This window comes from Parasteatoda tepidariorum, chromosome 3 (genome assembly GCF_982258835.1).
Source record: "Parasteatoda tepidariorum strain Cologne lab strain chromosome 3, Ptep-v5.0, whole genome shotgun sequence".
In the NCBI taxonomy this organism is placed as follows: Eukaryota; Metazoa; Arthropoda; class Arachnida; order Araneae; family Theridiidae; genus Parasteatoda; species Parasteatoda tepidariorum.
In genome coordinates, this window is record NC_141757.1 from 19,894,490 (window position 1) to 19,907,421 (window position 12,932).

The 12,932-nt window shown below is 32.6% G+C and overlaps 1 pseudogene; it reads right to left on the reverse strand.

Annotated features, from left to right (window-relative positions):
* Positions 1-12,042: 12,042 nt before the first annotated feature.
* LOC139425069 (uncharacterized) lies at positions 12,043-12,641 on the reverse strand (annotated as a pseudogene).
* Positions 12,642-12,932: the final 291 nt, after the last annotated feature.

A 12,932-nucleotide genomic window follows, 5' to 3' on the forward strand; every position in this document is an offset into this window, starting at 1 on the left:
GTCCTTCTCAAAATCAAATTGGCTCCGAGATTCATTTGAAAACAGTTTCTTCATAGTAGATTTTCTTGAATATGAAGATCTATAGCTGAAATCACAAAGAAAATAAATTAAACTTTACAAGGAAAAAACCGAATTTAAAACTATTGAACATTGAATATAAATTATTTAATTTATAAATTTTAAAAAAAGAATTGTAATATGCTTTTCAATGAGTAAATTCCGGTATCGGCTTCAAAAAGTCTTGTACGCGCAACAAAAGAAGCAAAGATTAACGATGGAGATTAGCTAAAATAGTTAGGTTCATAAACTATCACATATTTTTTAAAGAAAAATTTCAAGCCTGCAAAACCCTTTAACCCCATTTATTAAACTTGAAAATCACTACTCGCTGTGTGGCAAGTCAAAAAAAAGTGTTAAATGAACAGTTACTTATTTTCTTCCATTGGTTTTTTGAAAAATCGTTTAATCAATGTAAACGATTATCTAAGAATTTGCAGATAAAATTGCCCATTGGAAACATCTAACTTGAGGTAGCTAACTATAAGATGACCCATGAAGAGGATAGTATTTGTTAATGCGTACTTCTAAAAACAGAATCTCATTTAAAACCCAATCTGACTCCTTGTGTTCGAAATCTAAACTTTCTTTATGGAGTTTATCGGAACTTCTGGAGTAAAAATCGTTCAGATCTGTTGAAGAAGGAATTACTTCATTTTTCGTTTTAAAACTTTTCTCTTCTTTTATACTGCTGTCAAAAATTCGTTCATCGATGCACACAAGTCTGGAGTTAACTTTCAGTTCAAATTTGAGGAGTTCATTCGAAACAAGTTGTTTAAACTCCTCTCTCTTTTGCTGGAGGAACTCGGAGATATCTTTAACTTCTTCTTCATTATTTAGTTGAATCGACTGCACACGACCTTTAAATGCGGAAATTCAAGGTCTGTTTCCAGTAGAATTTTCTACTGCTGAAGCCGATGGTTCGTTTCTTATATTTTGGACAACTCTTGACGTTGACGGTTCATTTTTCATTCTTTTTGACGCAACAGTAGTATCATCGGGGTTTTTTCTTTTCTTATTTGAGCAGTTCAGCTTCAAATGTCTCTGCAATGCATCCAATCGACTGAAACTTCCACATTCATTACATTTGTGAGATTCATTCCGATGCTTTGATCGTTGATGACGATATAAACTTTTCCGAGCGGTAAAGGAAGTACCGCATTCTTCACAAACAATATTAATTTTAACATAAGTATTTGAATGATAATTAGAAAGTAGTTACACCCTTCAAATAATTTTAAAAAAAACTTTCAAAGAATTATTTTACACATGCTTCTCAACAGAAAGCGTTCTACTAAACTAAAATATTCCTTGTTTAAACCAGTTATACTGATAACGTGAATAGTTGAACTTGAAACATGTTTAAATTTGGAGAGATGAATCACTGCTTTCTATTGTTATACCTGTACCTCCTTACTTTCTTGGTGGTCTCGAGTGAATCACAGGTGTTATGCTTCTTTATGACTGAAAGAAGGGAGGGGGTGGAGGTGGAACGAAATTGAGATAAGGTGACAAAAAATATGAATTCGATTTTCTTTCCGGAACTTAATATTTGATAAAACTTTTAAAGTGACTATAAGATAGATTAATAAATTTTTATTTGAAATTTTCGAAAATGATGAGAAATTATTTCACATTTTTCCATTATTTCATATTCTAAAAATTAATTCTGTAATAAAAAAAATATTTGATTCTATAACTGAATAATACGTTTAGCACGTGTTCACTGTTTTTGTTAGATCCTTCAGGTTATAACGAGATAACTCCTAACCAGATTACGTCACCTATTTGAAGAATTGCCATTCCGAAATACCTAAACTAATACGTTGCCAATGAGAAAATTTGAAACAGTCACTTGACTAACATGTTAGTAAAAAGAACTGAATTCAATACTCATACGTCATGGACCAAGAACAACCCTGTTGAATCTTGTTTGAACTGGATATCTCACGATTCGTAGCGTGTAAAAGTGAAAATGATATTACGTCATCAATTTAGAAGCGTCATTGCGGAGCCGTTGCCATTCTTATTAATATAAATAAAGTGTTGCCACAACTCTAAAGTAATATTAAAATAGAAACTATGAGTAAAAATCAAAGTAGCTAGTTCGTAAGGCGGGCAGAAATAGTTAGTGCTGCCTTGTCATTTTAAAATCAACAAAAAGATTAAACTGAAATTTTATCCGTAACCGCCTGCAAGTTTAAATTTATTTCCTTAAAACTATTTATCCTTGTATCTGTATCTTGTATCTGTTTTCCTTGTATCTGTATGCGTCTTTGGGATACTGGTTAGCGTGCCTGAAAAACCAGTATCTCATGGAAGCATTTTGCCCTGGAGATTGTGAGTTCGAATCCTCAATTAAATATGTGCATTTATATTATTTGTTTTTAATAATTAAATTTTTCCAATTTAAATGAATGAAAATGGTAAATATTTTTGACACTGCAATACACTAGATGGCGCCATCAATACTGAATAATTGTGTAAACATAATCCTTGCCTTAAAATAATAATTTTAAAACGAACCAAAATAAGAAAATAATCATAAAGAATAAGTAAATTAACGCAGTAAGAATTTTCAGATTAGTTTTTAAAGATTTTTTTTGTGTGGCTATTTTCATAAGATTTATCCAAACCTTTTTTTTTTACGGATAAATTTAAATTTTAAACTATTTTAAGAATAATCAATTATATTAAATAAATATCAATTGATTAAAGATAATAATATTGAATCAGAATTGAAAATTAGTACTTAACATTACATTCATGGAAACAAAATGTTATTGAAAAGAACACTTAACGTAAAATTCAATTAAAAAAAGCATAAAAATGGTTATCCTTTATAAACCTTTGAAATATTTATAGTAATTCTGAATTAATCTAATTATTCTGAATTTTTTCATTTACTGCAGTAAACTAACAAATTAACACCTGTCCGTCTAATTTCTTTTGTTTTGCATACATGTGATAAAAATGATTTAATGTTACTTATGAAATAAGCTGAATCATTGCTTAAATTATATAGATTAGAACTTTACGAATGAGGAGATTAAGTATATGAAGATTAGAACTTTACGAATGAGGAGATTAAGTATATGAAGATTAGAACTTTACGAATGAGGAGATTAAGTATATGAAGATTAATTTTACCTTAAAGTATAAGTGTTACTTGGGGACTGCTGGGTATCAAAAAAATATAAAGAAGTAAATTAATTAAAAGCAATTTACACTAAGAAGGAAGGTACATGATATCTTGTAGTGGAAGTACATATTGGGGAGGCGTTGTGATAACCCGTCAAAAAAAGAACACTGAACGCGTAAAAAAATCATACCTTCATATCAATCCATTGGAGAGAAGGAGACATCCAAAAAATATAACGGCTCAGCTGCAACAGTTAATAGACACAAGTACAGAGTTCAGATTTTTGTAATTTATTTAGATGGATCATTTCTTTTAAAAAAAATCGTTGGGGCAGCAGAATTACAAGCATGTCCAGTTAGGGCTAGGAAAGTTCAATCTTTAACAATGGCAGATAAGATCCAGGGGTATCATCCCATTTTTTCATCATCTATTAGCAGCGTCAGTGGTGGCTAGCGGTGATGGCAATCATCTCCAATTCAATGGCGAGGTACTATGTCATCTCAAGACAAAAAAATATATGTCGATTGCTGGAAAGGCGATCTGGAAAAAACATTTAAGATGGTAACAGATTGTATCCTTGTTGCACTTAAAAACCAATATGAGGAGTCTTCTTTGTAATGGCGGACAGATACTACGCCATTAAGAAAGGGTTAAAGTTCCGTCTCTCAAAAGAGAGAGAACGGAGAAAAAATAAATCAAAGTATCGAATGCATGGTGGAAAGAAAACTCGCGCTATATTTAAAGCCGCTAAAACTTAGTTACGTTGACAGTTATTTCTTAAAAATTCAATTGAAGTAGCTAGCCTACTCGTGTTGAGATGTATTAAATAATTTTTTTGTTAAAACTTTAAGGTTACGGAAGAATTTTACTAACTGGCGAGCTTGCGAGATCAAAGAGTTCCGACCCAGGGTGTGGAATGTTCCCACACTCTGGATGAATGGAAAGGAATTTTGCTCTTTATTGGGGGAGAGTGCGTCTATTGCCGAACGTTTAAGGGGCGAGAGGAATCAGATCAGTAAAGAGGGGAATTTGATCTAGAATTAAATTAAAATTTGTGACTCAATGTCACAATAAGTGTTCATTAATAATGACAAACATTTATATAGAACAAAAGCTTTATTTAAATCAGTAAGAAAATATGTATACAAAAGCAAATAAACAGAACAATAAATTTAAAAAGCATTATTATCAGTCGTTGCAGCAAAAAATCTGTAACCAATATGTTCTAGACCATGCAAATTTTCTGCAGTTATAGTAACGACAGGCACAATATGAGCAACAATTTTAATTGAACAAAGTTTACTTTGAATCATAAAGGTATGAGCACTAGTTGCTAGACCTTTACTATCGTATGACATACGTACCATATTCCCACCTTTGTAATCAAGGTAGGGTTGAGTGTGGATTTCATCAAGCATCAGAGAAACATATCGTTGCTCTTCTTGCAGAGATGAAATCATTTGTTTCGCATACATTAAAAACATCGAATCACATTGCTCATATTGTGGCGTCGTGTGCAACTTAGCACTAATTTTGCGTAAAGTACTTGGATCAGGTAAGGTTAAAGTACCAGACTGACGCAAGAATTTGTACGCTTCGGGGGAAATGTAAAATAACAAGCAGGAGAGGATTAAAGTATTAGAAGAATACCTAAACCTCTTTGGCTTAGGTATCACACACATTAAAAAATTTAATTGCTCTAAAATAAAATCAAGAGAAACCTTATGTTTATCTTTAACAATACAACAGATTCAACAATTTCCAACCGATTTGCTGCTTCTAAAGACATTCCAATGTATCAAAAATGTCATTTATTTGGCCAACAGCTGTAGGTAACTTTTTACCATCATGTCTTAGCAGTTTCTGGCCTTTAAGACTAATATGCATACATAAATTATCACATACAGTTACAACATATAAAACATTTGGTACACCTTCATCAGAAAAGTTCAAAAAGTTCACCTGCTTTGTCCCGTTGAAAAAAGCATGCCAGTTTTTCGGCAGAATTTTATCACCTAGCAGCATTTTCAGCTTTGACAGCGAGTCAAAAGAATTATTTATATCGTACAACGTAGCTGCCTCTTCACTAGCTTTTATTGCCTCAGCTAGTTGTAGTTCTTCAATTTTCTGCTTTTTGGCAGCAGGGCTCTCTCTTGAAGAACTAGCTGAGGACGGATAATACGGGCAGTTCTCGAATAGGCTGTCTCGAACTGTCTCTCTCCAGCACAGGCCGGAGCACCTCAGAATGAGCACGGCGGAAACTTTCCTCGCCGATTCTGCCAATTCTTACAGCGTCATAACCGGGAATAATTAACCCTCCTTTATTTCTTCTTCGCAAGACATGTGAAGCATAACTATTCTTTGCTTTTTCTATCACGCAATCTGCCCATTTTAACTTTGATCTTAGACACTTTACTACAAAAGCAGCTATATATCTAACAACGTTATCAACATATTTACTAACGCATTTATAATTGGTTTAAGTCGCACAAATTGTTATGTTCAATTGAGTCTGCATCTTCTTTCCCTTTTATATTTATAGCTTTAGTTTAATTATTTATCGCTGAAAATACATTTAAAATACTCGTATCATCTAACGATAAATAACTTGGACTTGGCATTACTTCATAATGACATAGAAGTCTAATATATGACGCTTTAAATTGTTCGAAAGTTGGATTATTATTTTTGCCCCTGCTGCGAATAGCGCTAAAAAGCATTTCGTAGTAATCTTTCATCTAATCATCTAATCTAATCATTAAAAAATTTAAATGCTTATTCTCTTTATTTAGCTCACTGTACATTGATTTTTACGTTATGGATGTTTATCAAAACCCCCGTATTTCTACTGCTTTTTGAAATGGCAGTTCCATTAAAAGCTCCATTTATCTTTAAACTGATGTAGTCTTTAGTGCGAAATAATAGAGCATCATCTACACTGTTTGATGCAGTGTAGCACATAAGAACCTAAAATATATAAAGGCAACTATTCAATTCGTTCCACATTAAAGTATATTAGTCTCCTAAAGCTAATTGACCAAATGCACGCTCAATGCAGATACGGCTAGATCAAAGCCTCTCTTTGAAGTTCGTCTGGCCCCTTCCAATATGCCCATTATTAAGCCACTCTTCTGCATAATTTAAGAATTCAAACAAAATTTTTGTTGCTTGGTTTAAGGGGAGCTTTAAAACCTTTACTCAACAAGTTTCTGCTATATAGAATATCAAATAATTTTTCGAAACATTTTAAAAAATTGGCAGTTGCTTCACACTTTTTAAATTGATGTAAATTTCAGTCCTTAGTGCAAATTATTAAAATATTATCTACCCTGTTGATTGCAAATGCTATGTAGCACACAGGCACCTGAAATATACAATGACAACTATTCAATTCGTTCCACATTAATCTCCTAACGCTTCCTTTTAATTGACCAAAAGAACGTGCAATGCAGATACGGCTAGATGAAAGCCTCTCATTGAAGTTTGTCTGGCGCCTTCCAAGATGCCCATTATTCTTGTAAGGAGCCATCATATTAGCGCTAAGAGGATAAGTTGCATCCCTAATAAGATGCGTGTGATTAAGGAACGACTTCCCATCATCTCACTGTAGATCTCAGAATTTCTAAACACCCTAGCATCGTGAACAGATCCTGGAAAAGAACAAGACACATGAGTGAATCTCAGATCAACACAACACCTTACAGAATGATACTGTGTTGGCTTTTCCTGTTGTAGTATTTCTCAGGCTATTTTCTAGGTGCTTTGATGGATATGTGCGATTCATCAAAATCACCGATGATTCCAGGAAAACCTCGAAGGGCCTGAAACTACGCTTCAGCAATGCTAGAGTCTGGCCAGACAATTACACTTGGTGGTATCTTTTCCAAATGCGAGATACCCTAAAGAGACATCTAGATAAAGATAACTTAGTTAAGTCGAAGCAATCAGCAACTAATCTAAAATAAAGTACCACAAATAGAATAGAATTTAAATTAAATGTCAGTAGTAAAGGCATTTCTACTCCCACCCACGTCATTCGGGGCATTTATGACTCCCACCTCCAAATCTAGCATACTAGAAGTAGGTGCAAAATTGAGGCCAATATCCCTTGCTGTTGCTTTCTTCTGCTGGAAAAGACGGCGGTACGCCTCCTCTCACCTGTCTTGTAGTAAGGCAAAAGCAAAAGGAAGGGAACATTACCTCCATGTATCTGGCATGGATGGTGTAAAGTTGCTGAAAGAAAGCTTGTACTATTTTAAAAGTACCATCTAGCCAGATTTTTTCTGCTGCAGACAAAATCTTAGATTTTCCACTGTACAGAAAACCTGAAAAAATGTTGTTTGACTTTTACTATAAATCTCTTATAATCCCTAATCAACCAAGTTCTAAGTCTTGATGATGCTAGAAATAACAGCCCTTGACAGAAATGTTGGGGAACTCGTCATTAAGGGCATTTATTATTCCCACCTCCAAACATAGCATACTAAAGGTAGGTGCAAAATTGAGGCCAATATCCCTTGCTGTTGCTTTCTTCTGCTGGAATAGACGAAGGTATGTCTCTTTCCGCCTGTCTTGTAGTAAGGCAAAAGCAAAAGGGAACATTACCCCCGTGTTATCTGGCATGGATGGTGCAAAGTTGCTGAAAGAAAGCTTGTACTATTTTAAAAGTACCATCCAGGAAGATTTTTTCTGCTGCACACAAAATCTTCTTAGATTCTCCACTGTGCAGAAAACCTGAAAATTTTTTTTTTTTTTTTTTTTTTTTTTTTTTACTTTTACTGTAAATCTCTTATGATCCCTTAACACGAACTATTTGAAATTTAGGAAAAACATGAACTGATTAAAGTGAAAAATTTATTCTAAAAGAAATGAGAATGCAGTTTCAATTAATTTTTTAGGCGCTCCTCATTGTCTGGAATTGATTTTAATATGTGAGCAATATATTGTCCACAAGCATCCTCAAATGATGCTTACTGTGGTGGCGGGATGTTCTTTAGAGCTTTTACAGTTTCGGACAATAATTCAGCTGCATTTGTTCGCTTTCTTTTGGCACTTTTTCTAGTACTACTTCCAGCACTACGTTTACCACTTTAGGCTTCTACTCGGGGTTCTTCAACAAAGGACTCTTCATTTGTGATTATAAGGTCCCTGGAGGACTCTAACGATTGGAAGTCTAAAGATTCATCGAAATCTTCCACATTTTGGTACCTTTAAACATGCCAAAATATTGAAAAAATAAAATTTTATTTTCTGGTAGACTTTTTTCCTCTGACTTTAGTTAAGAAAACGCATGAAACCGGAATTTTGCCCCCCCCCCCCAAATAAAAGATCAGCATATTAAGTAATTGAAAGGAATAATAAAAAAATAATACTTGAGCAATTATGATGCATTATTTTTTATATAAAAAAAATGAATGAAAAAGGATAATATAAATAATTAAAATGGGCCCCTATTTTTGCAACACTTGCTATTTGTTGACTGTCATTTCCCATTTGTAAATTTTTGAAGATTTGTATCAAGTAATATCTTACCATTTCAGTTTCTTAGGATTATTGAACTCTATAATTGGTTAATCAAAATCAATGGCTCAAATGATCAAAATTTAAAAAAAAAAAATGTTTCTTCAACTGAAATTAGGTTAAACATGTGACACAGTTAAGTTATACTCATTCGATCACGCACATTTATAGTCATATTCATACCTGACTTAACAAAGACTCTTCCTCCAAGTTAGAAACGCTGGACTCTGCTTCGCCAATATCCTCTAGAAATAGTAACGCTTGAAAATGGACCTATGGGACCTGAATTCCTTCATATCCCTCTCCACTTGTCAACGCCTTTAGCTTTTTTACATTCCTTTGGAATATAGTCTTGAGTTTTGTGAACTTTTTTTGCAACTTTTCTAAACAGAAAAAAAGTTGACTAATAATAAGGACAATAAAAAGTAAGTTAAAAAACACATTTACGAATGAATTAGAGTGAAAAACTATAACCATAAAATAAAATTTGAATCTTGATGATTCAATTGTCTGTAGGTTTAATGATAAAAAAGTTGCAAGTTTGGTAATAAACACCAACACCTATTGTTATTAGACAAGTTTTGAAATTTATTTTCTTGCATAAGCTGTATTAGAGCATGCAGTTTGAATTATTATTTGTATGCCATGTAATTTCTGTATATCAAAAATTTTTTGAATAGTATAGAACCAACAGAAATCATACTTTTTTTTTTCAATCATAGATTTGTACATTGTCAATGTGAATATAACAAAGGAATCTTAAAAGATATATGAAAAATGTTTGTTTAGTGGCAACCATACACTATATTTATCTATACACTATTTTCAATATTTAACATTTTAATAGAAAAAAATAATATTGATTAATGGCAATACAAAAAAAAAAATTGTAATTATGAAGTTAGCTGTTGATTTGGTTTTAAGTTTATTCTCAGAAGCAATACTGGAACTTGGAACTAATGAAATACAGTCAAAACTAAAAACTCGCCCAATGAGAATTCAGTGGTATGCTGAGGCCATTCTATGGTTAGTTTTTTCGAAATCTCCTCAAAACGAACTTTCCGGAGCATCCTATGTTTGTAGTATTGAGATTTAACATTCCAGATGTTTTTTTTACGAGTTCAATAAAAGTCCTCTCCATTTCTATGGTCTATTTAAAAGTTTCCCCAACGGACGCTTCAAAAGTTTGACCCATCTTTTCTGCAATACAAGTAAAAAATTTTATTAAGAAAGGTGAAGCAAGTGTATTTAAGGCAGCAACAGACAATAAGGAACAGAGTCCTTAAAAATAAAATAATACCAACCAATTAATTCTGTCTGCATATCGTTAAGGTATGAGTAAGTTTTTTATAATCAGTAAAAACTGAAAATTTTTTTTAATGGTCTTCCATGTTTTTATAAAAAGATTAATAAATAGTGAATTAAAATTATGTACAATTACAAGGAGTATCAATTACTTGTCCCATTTTTTCAAATATTTAACCTTAGGAAAATTACCTTCATTTTTAGATAAATAATTTTAACTCTATATCTGTAATTTCAAAAAATTAAGTACTTTAAAGGGTAAAAAATATTTTCAACTTCCTTCATAATTTATTCAAAACTGTAACAAATTCCAACTGCAAAGAGCCCACGGGCAAGAATTCTGGTCACTGATCACCTGGCGGGCCGCAGTTCGGAAAGGTTGAACAATAACCTCTTATACAATAACGATTAATAGTTGAATTATTAATTATAAAACAATGGAGCAGAAGTATTATAAAACAATTTGCTTACATTTTAATGGGAAAGCAGAAACCGATCAGTCTGATATAAAGGATGCAACTGCATTTGAAAAATTGATCCTAAAGACTATATTATTTCTATCTCTTAAAGTTTTTAATAGTAATATAAAATTACAGATTCAAGTTTCTTCAATTTTACAAATTTTAAAAACTTCATCATATCTAAAGCATGAATCAATAAGTTTTAATAAAAACATTTTTTTAATTAAACCCACTTAGCGTCCCAAGTGGGTTTTTTCAAAGTGGGCCCACTTGGTGAATCGTGATAGAAAGTGCAAAGTAATTGAAGAAAAAAAAAATTTGTTATTCGGCGAAGACTGACAAATATCAATACCTCCTAGAAAAGAGTAGGCCTCTGCACGGGTTACCATAAATATCCTTTAGTAGTCCAAACGTAATGACATACGCCGTATTTTCAACCACTGCGCAGCTTAGTACCCCGAACGTAATGACATCTTTCTTATTTTTCATCAACTGCGCAGTTAACTTCGTCACATCGGACTACTAAATTGATCCGTGCTGAGGCCTTCATACTTCTAGGAGGTGTTGCAAATATACAGTTAAATAAATACCAAGCAATTAATTCTGTCAGCATACAATATACGTATGAGTGAGTTTTCCGAAAAATTTACTTTTTAGAATAATTGCTGGTATAATCTTATAAGTAAAATCTGGAAAGAGCAAAGTAATTGAGAAAAAAAAGCTACATTTTAATTCGGCGAATACTAAAAAATATACACTTACGTACAAAAAAGATTAAATGCAATTCATAACATTTGTTTATCATTTAAAGTAGTGTCTAAATATAAAGCAAAACTACTTTTATGTACGTGCCAAGTTTACTTCAGATTGGCGAATTCGGCGTAGAAAATCTTACTCTTAATTAACATTTAAAAACATAACACATTTATTACATAAACTTCTTTAATGGTTAGAAACAGATTTATACTTCTTATAAAATAACTTCAAAATCAATACTCAATTAAAAACTCACCTGAATTAATATATATCAAATTAGATGCGTTCCTTCTTCACATAAACTTTGCGGCCATATTGTTTTCACTTGTGCTATCCCATAACCCCATGCGGTTGCTGCCTTCTGATTGGTTGAATAGCGAAGTTGCTTCAACACTTTCGCAGAGAAATGAAGGAGTTGAACAGCAGTTGTTCCAACTCGGATATGTATAGCACACCTATGTTTTCGGACGGGGTTGTCTTCGGAGTTGAAGTTTGAATTGAACAAATTTTTACTATTTATGATATGGCCCTTACATACAAATTAAGCAAAGATTGATATCAATATACAAGTATATACATAAAAAATTAAATTAAGTGGTCAAATGAGTAAATAATACAATAGGATATTAACAAAGTAACAATCGCAATTTAAAAGCATTTGAAATAATTTAAAATATACAAAATATTTATCTATACAAATTTAAAATTTTTACAATACATACATATATTGACACCTTTTTTTTAAAAATATACAATCAAAAAAATTTTTAACGTTAGCAAAATATAACAAAATAAATATTACTAATATGTGTACTCCTCATCACAAGAGTCTTTCTCCTGAATCAGAGTCTTCATCAGTATTTATGATAATATCATCAACGATCTCATCCATCAAACCATCTCCTACCCAGTACTTGTTCTCTAAGTTTTGAACATGTTCACAATGGGCTTGCCATTCTTCTGCAGTTACGCAGTTAAGGCCCTCACAGAGGAGAGATATTAAATTATTCAGGCTCATGTCTCCTGTAACATTCCTTTCTCTTATAAACCTTTTAACGGTGGACCAAACAAATTCAATAGCATTTAAATCGCAATGGTAAGGGGGAAGGCGAATAACAAAATGGACTTGTTCTTCTATCAATTTGTCGATGGAATAAGAAACTTTTTTTTGGCCGATTACTTTCTAATGAAGCATATAACTCTACCTTTCTCATATCACTAGAGCAATTAATTCCATTGTGATTCAGCCAGTCTATCATTACAGATTTTGTTGCATGCTTTGTTGGTGTGGGGTTCTCAATTTTCGTGTGATATGGAGCATTGTCCATCACTACTACAGGAGGTTGCTAGTTCCGTAGCAGTTTCTCATGCAACCATTTGCTAAAATTTTCAAAATTCATCTGGCCATGATAGTCTCCAGACTGACTCGATGCTTTATATGTCAACAAAGCTCCCGGAATCCGGTTGAAGATCCAGCGTGCACAACGATTAGTCTATTTTTGTAACTGTAGTTCGAAAAATCCCCAATGTTGTAGTTTTTATCTTGCCTGCATTTATAGAAAATCAAATTGCTGTCAATTCAAGTTTCATATAAATAAACAAGTTGACGCTGCATCCTCTTATGTTCTCGAATTTCTCTCATAAATTTGTTGCTCCAAAAAATAATGTTCGGTCTTTCGATTAGTAGTTTT